The sequence below is a fragment of the Nanorana parkeri genome, unplaced genomic scaffold (genome assembly GCF_000935625.1).
Source record: "Nanorana parkeri isolate BGI_ZX_2015 unplaced genomic scaffold, ASM93562v1 scaffold2707, whole genome shotgun sequence".
NCBI lineage: Eukaryota > Metazoa > Chordata > Amphibia > Anura > Dicroglossidae > Nanorana > Nanorana parkeri.
Window position 1 is genome coordinate 3,233 of NW_017308975.1, and position 7,407 is coordinate 10,639.

A 7,407-nucleotide genomic window follows, 5' to 3' on the forward strand; every position below is an offset into this window, starting at 1 on the left:
AGCGTGCTCCCACACATACACAATACACGAAGCGTGCTCCTAAACATACACACAGGTACATAATACACGGAGCGTGCTCCCACACATACACACAATACACGGAGCGTGCTCCCACACATACACACAATACACGGAGCGTGCTCCCACACATACACACAGGTACACAATACACGGAGCGTGCTCCCACACATACATACAGGTACACAGAGCATGCTCCCACAGGTCCACAATACATGAAGCGTGCTCCCACACATATACACGGAGCGTGCTCCCACAGGTACACAATACATGAAGCGTGCTCCCATACATACACACAGGTACACAATACACGGAGCGTGCTCCCACATACACACATATAGCTGGTATTAGTTATACTTGGTGACCCTCTAGTAGTTGTTTCCTCTCCATGTAATTGGTGATGATCTCCTGTACTCGGTGCACACACAGCGCCCCCTGTGCAGAATCTTTGTAAGTGACAGACAAGTGATTTCCAGGAAACTGCATGACTTCCCATAACAGGGCAGAGCCGCCATCACCCAGCTGAGCACAGAGAAGTCTTAAACTGCCCATACACCTAAGGCTGGGGACACACCTTACAACCAACGCAAGACTTTTGTCTTGCGATGGTTGTAAGGTACTTAAAAAAACGTACGATCTGCCTATCTTGGACAGGCAGATCGCACTTGCGATGATCACAAGCCGTGCCCCCCTAAGGGGCGGGCTTCCAATGACCGCAATGCCGAACGGGCAGTGTGCGCTTGCGCACACCGGCCTGTCCTGCTTTTATCTTACGAACATGCTACACACTCGCCAAACATCGTACGATGCTCGGCGGGTTTTCGAACATGTTCGTAAGTTTAAAGTCGTGCGACCTTACAGTAGTAGAGGTCGCACGGCTTCCACACACCTTACGATAATGGTATGATTGCGGGATTTCCCACGATTATCGTAAGGTGTGTGGGCACCCTTACAACCCTTACCGTTGTACGATAGTTGTAAGGTAATTTTAAAAACGTTTGATCTGCCCATCTTGGACAGGCAGATTGTACTTGCGATCTTTGAAAGCCATCCCCACTGAGGGCGGATTTCCCGCGATTCTCGTACGAGAATCGAGCAGTGTATGAGCACCTTAAGACTGGTGGAAACCGAAAGTGATTTTCTCTTTTAACCATTTGCTGACCAGGTGTTTAGACCTCCATCCTGTCCCGGCTATTTTTCAGTATTCAGCGCTGCGGTACTTTGACTGACATTTAATCCGTCATGCAACAGCTTCTCTCCAGCATCTGAAGCTGGAGAGTGACACGAGAATGCGGAAGTGATGTAATATACACCACTTCCGCATTCTGATAGCGCAGAGGGGACCACAGGGAGGTCATGTACCGAGCTCCCTCTGATCCCGTCAGAGAAGCACTATGCTGGTCCCTGGCTTGCACCAGGCACAGCGGAGCCCGGGACCAGCGTGACAACGGAAATATATATATATATGCACTACTGGAGCACAATATTATTATTATACAGGATTTATATGGCGCCGACAGTTTGTGCAGCACAATATAAGGAAGACATTACAATCACAATACAATTCAAGACAAGATGGTAAGGAGGCCCCTGCCCCTAAGGACTTACAATCTAAAAGGGGAGGGGGAAGTGATACATGAGGAGGTAGCTGTGTGGGGATGAATTGTTTGAGAATGTGATGGTTGAGTGGTTAGGTTGAGGTGGGATAGGCTTCCCTGAAGAGATGAGTCCACCTAAAGGCAGTCAGTTTGGGAGATAGATGAACAGGTTGGGGTAAAGAGTTCCAGAGGAAGGGAGAGACTCTAGTAAAGTCCTGGAGGCAAGCATGGGAGGAGTTGGCGAGGGAGCTGGAAAGTACATGTTCTCTTTCTTTTTGTTTAATGGTATTTAACTAATAATCAGGAGTTTTACATGATTTTAATCTTGAATTAAATAAACTCTGATGTTTTTATTCTAAATAAAGTGTGGACTACAATTGTGTTGATTGGTACCTTCAAAGCCCATTACTTTTTTGTACCCATTAGTATTACATAGGGATGTGGTACCATAGGACTAAGGAACCACTGATACATTGAAGTTCTTTAGTATATCACAGAAAACTAAAGGGAACAGAGCGCCACCTCCATGTGTAAAATCATTTATTTTACTGTCTGCCTCATGTCAGGGGGGGACCCATGCGGGCGCTATGGGGCCCGCAACCGAGGGGGCCCGGTCAGGAGCAAGACTGTAAGCTTCCCGGCCGGGTCCCAACAAACAAGCACACGGAGGTGGCGCTCTGTTCCCTTTTGTTTCCTATGATCGTGGTGGAAGCCCCAGAGCCTTGGATGAGCAGCCCCCTAAGTCTGTGTGATAAACTGTTGAAAACTTTGATTATGCAACAGCATGTGGATCGTCCAGCTGGCAACCATTAGCGTCAAGAGTTAAAGAAAACTGTTTGTCTTTAGTAAATGAGCCTCACCACATCAGTTGTTGGCAGCCAATCACATTTCGGGGTCCTGGATGCTCCCCGACTTCTGATTTCTGGCAGTGTTGTGTTGGCAGTGTCAGTGTATACAGGAATTCCAGATATAACAAGCACCAACAACATTCCGGGGTGTGGAATTTAAACAAAAAACTACTTGTCCAAGGGATAAAGCGGGGCCCAAATCTACTTGCCCTTCATGACAATCTACTTGTCCCAATACAAAAAAATTGTTTTAATCAAAACTAGGGATGCACGGATATAGGTTTTTGGGTATCAAGTACGAGTACTGATATTTTGCTTTTGGTACTCGCCGATATCAAGTACCGATAACGGTACTTCCATTGGCATGGAGCAGGCTTTTCAGGCATTCAGGAAGCCGGGCAGTGGGTAATGGCCTGATTGGCCGGGAAGCCTGATTCACAGCCAATCGGCAAGGACTCGCCGCCACGCTTCCTAATTGCACGGGAAGCTGGGGTGTCAGACTGCACAACTATTCATTTTCACATGGGAAGTCCCTTTAATTATTTCCTGTGACTATATATAGGCAGTCCCCGGGTTACGAACATCCGACTTACGGACAATCCGTAGTTACGAACCGGGTCCACAGTTCTCCTAAATGTACCGGCAGCCGCCGGTACATTTAGGAGAACTGTGGCTGCAGCGGCCTGTGTCCTCGCTGCTCTCCCCGCCTGTGTTGGCGGAGACACAGACCGCTGCATTCTGCCGCTGCCCCCCTTACCTCTGTTGATGCCCCAGCTCCTCTTCCGCTGATCTGTCGGCTTCCCAGGTCCGGGCCATCCTCCGCTCACTGTCCAGGTTCCAGGTCCGGCCACTTCTTCGCTGTACCGCCCCCTGCCTCCTCTTCATTGCAGGCTTGCTATTGGTTTGCTATTGGATATTGTAAAATTATTATTATTACATAGTATTTATATAGTGCCAGCAGTTTGCGCAGCGCTTTACAATGTAAGGAAGACAATACAATTACAATACCATTCAAGACAAGATGGTAAGGAGGGCCCCGCCCCTGAGGGCTTACAATCTGAAAGAGGAGGGGGAAATGATACATGAAGTAAAAAATTTACTTGTTCCGACTTGCATACAAATTCAACTTAAGTACAAACCTAAAGTCCCGATCTTGTATGTAAGCCGGGGACTGTCTGTATAGAAGAGTATAAATAATAGAATTAATTATTAATAAATATAATTCGAGTTATTGGAGTCCTGACCACACCAGACTGTTCCACAAGCTCACCTTCTTATAGGTGTCATATATAAAGGGGCGGGGCAGTTTCTCTTGATCTGGCCGTGTATAATATAATTGTACAATCTCCTTTAGATCCACCAACAGTTCTGTATCTCGTATTGTTAGATCTAATGGAGATTATATAGAGATTGTACAATCAGATTGTAAGCTGTGTGGTCGGTATAACAGTCTCAGACATTATGGCTTTCAGGCCGGCCACACATGGGAGGCTCTTATTGTCTGGAAATAATCAGATAATGGAACGATCCCCTCCCCCGATATGGACGTCCATTATTCAGTGACTTCCCATTGCTGTGTATGAGGCCGGACCGCCCGCCGGGATCATCTCCTTCCACCTCTGCCGGGTCACACATGTATTGGACATACACCGGGAGGATTTGTTTGGAAAAAAACTGTTTTTTGGGAGATTTCTAAGAGACATTTACCTCAGATCCTCTCCTTGTAATGAAATATGGAGATTGTCTTTTCAGATTTGGGGTGTCTGGAGGAATAGAATATGTCTGTGTGGATACTTCTCTATTGCACAGGATAGTACACAGGCCGCCCTCCATTGTATCTAGGGGGTCATTATTCCCTCCATCACTCACTCACTGTCATGGTGCACCTCACTTCTTCCTCAGACTCGCTCACTCTTCATAGAATTATTCTTCCCCTCACTGCTCCCCTTTACTCTCTATTTCTCCTCTCCAGGACTTCAGTCTTTTAGTTTTTCCCTCTCTGTGACTCTCCCTCCACACGGAGAGCTGAGTCCCCTCACAGAGCTCTCTCTGCATCCTTCACACGTTGCCTAGCAACTTCCGCCCTCCTGCCAACCACACACACAGGGCCTGCCAACCACAACATGGAGGAGTGTAAACACCAGGCCCTCCAACATGACCCGCTCCATAAGATTACACAATACTCCATATAAGAGGTCATGGCTGAAATTGTATTTTATACTGTGTGGTGTGGAAGGAGAGTCTGAGACATCAGTACAAGGTCCAACAATACACAATTATTAGTATAAATGTGTCTCATATGACTTATAAATGGAAGTATACAACCAGCTTCTATACACCATTCTGTAACACATATAGAATGTCATTATATTAATCTTTATCTGTCCATGACGTGCAGTATATAAGGTGTGTGTGTGTGTGTGTGTGTGTGTGTGTGTGTGTGTGTGTGTATATACACATGTGACAGATCAGACCATCCAGAATGACTCTCCACAAGGATCAGAAAATGTCACTAATTACATCTAAGTTTTAATCTGCTTTTATTTTTTCCTGGTTCCTTCTTTTTCACCAACATGCTAAAAAGATGTTTAAATAAAACCTTTCCATTTTTATTTTATACCTTATTTTAAATCCAGTGATGTCATCACTGGGTACCTGTGCTTCTATATGCAATGCAGGCAAATGATGGCTGATGGAAGGGGTGCTGTACCTAGCTTCCTAACATCAAAGCACACTGCCTCAGTACTCAGAGGAGTGGGTGCTCCTAGGCTGACTACATTTGCAGCTACTAGTTAATGGCACCGCGGGTTCATGTGAGAATGCGCTGAAAAATAACGCAGAGTGCATGCTGCAAAATTTGTGACATGTACGGCTTTTACTGGGACCCATTGAAATCAGCGGGGTAATAAATGTGCAGGAAATAAATGTCTGGGAAAATGTGGGAGTGCTCATTACAATGATGCGCATGCCTTAAGCCAGTGGCGTCACAAGGGGGGTGCGGCCCACACCGGGTGACACCATTGGAGGGGTGACACCAAAATGATTAGCAGTCGTTTTGGTGTCACCCTCTATGAAAAGTCGGGCACTTGGTCATGGACTGAGAGCCCAACAATTGCTTGAGAGAGGAGGGGACCCGGCGGCATACCTCATCCCACTGGTTGACGTCCCTCCTCTCTCTGCCAGCGTCCATATCTTTATCTGTCCCTGACGTGCAGTATATATGGTGTGTGTGTGTGTGTGTGTGTGTGTGTGTGTGTGTGTGTGTATATACACATGTGACAGATCAGACCATCCAGAATGACTCTCCACAAGGATCAGAAAATGTCACTAATTACATCTAAGTTTTAATCTGCTTTTATTTTTTCCTGGTTCCTTCTTTTTCACCAACATGCTAAAAAGATGTTTAAATAAAACCTTTCCATTTTTATTTTATACCTTATTTTAAATCCAGTGATGTCATCACTGGGTACCTGTGCTTCTATATGCAATGCAGGCAAATGATGGCTGATGGAAGGGGTGCTGTACCTAGCTTCCTAACATCAAAGCACACTGCCTCAGTACTCAGAGGAGTGGGTGCTCCTAGGCTGACTACATTTGCAGCTACTAGTTAATGGCACCGCGGGTTCATGTGAGAATGCGCTGAAAAATAACGCAGAGTGCATGCTGCAAAATTTGTGACATGTACGGCTTTTACTGGGACCCATTGAAATCATCGGGATAATAAATGTGCAGGAAATAAATGTCTGGGAAAATGTGGGAGTGCTCATTACAATGATGCGCATGCCTTAAGCCAGTGGCGTCACAAGGGGGGTGCGGCCCACACCGGGTGACACCATTGGAGGGGTGACACCAAAATGATTAGCAGTCGTTTTGGTGTCACCCTCTATGAAAAGTCGGGCACTTGGTCATGGACTGAGAGCCCAACAATTGCTTGAGAGAGGAGGGGACCCGGCGGCATACCTCATCCCACTGGTTGACGTCCCTCCTCTCTCTGCCAGCGTCCATCACTAAGATGGCCGCCAGAGGGTAAAGGCGGTACAGCGCGATGATGTCACTGCGGGGTGTCACCTGGTACCTGCCTCGGGACGCCTCTGCCTGCCACACCTGTGAGTGATTGGGGACTCGGGGAGGGAAGACGCTGCGTCTGTCGGCACACAAATGTCCAAGGACCTGTAGCACACCTTACCGGACTTCCCATATGAAAAAATGGGTGCTCGCAATGACTACGGATGGCGCCGTATCAAGTCAAATCGTTGTGTATAAATGTCACCAGCACTCCAACTACGACAGGATACGTCAAGGTTTGAAAGTGACTTCCCACTTTGAGTGACTTCAAAAATAAAAACGAAGATTCACTAAAACCTTGACGTATCCTGTCGTAGTTGGAGTGCTGGTGACATTTATACACAACGATTTGACTTGTCTGCACACAAGACTCCAACACTCACAAAGGGAGTTATAAAAGTAGTTGTGTTTGCAGCACATCAGGAGAATGAGAGGAGAGGGAGGTATTGCTATGTGAGTACAATGATCCGGTATGGCCATGATGACATGTATGGGGGGTGACAGGGTCTCTTTAATTATTATACTTTGACCTCCTAGGCGGCTCTATCAGACATAATGTAATGCAGCTCTGTAATCATATGTCATGTAATGTCATTGTGTACCGGCCTGTGTATCAGCCTCTACACTCCCTCTACAGCAGAGGCAAAAAGCCAATCAGTTACTGTGCTGACAAGATGCATGCTGATAGGAGGAGAAGGCATAGTGACAGAGAGAGAAAAGCTCATCACAGTGCTGCTTCTCTTTTCACCGTCCAGTCACAGGCTTGGTTCAGGATGACCCGGGCTCAAAGGAAGTGATGTAAATGATGCGGGCCATCAGACTGAGGACATCTAGGGGCAGAAATAAAGTACTGCAGGATGGAGATATATATATATATA

General features: G+C 46.6%; 1 pseudogene; it reads right to left on the bottom strand.

Annotated features, from left to right (window-relative positions):
- Positions 1-3,221: 3,221 nt before the first annotated feature.
- The window catches only part of LOC108802196, a 62,078-nt pseudogene continuing 57,892 nt past the window's right edge, over positions 3,222-7,407 (bottom strand).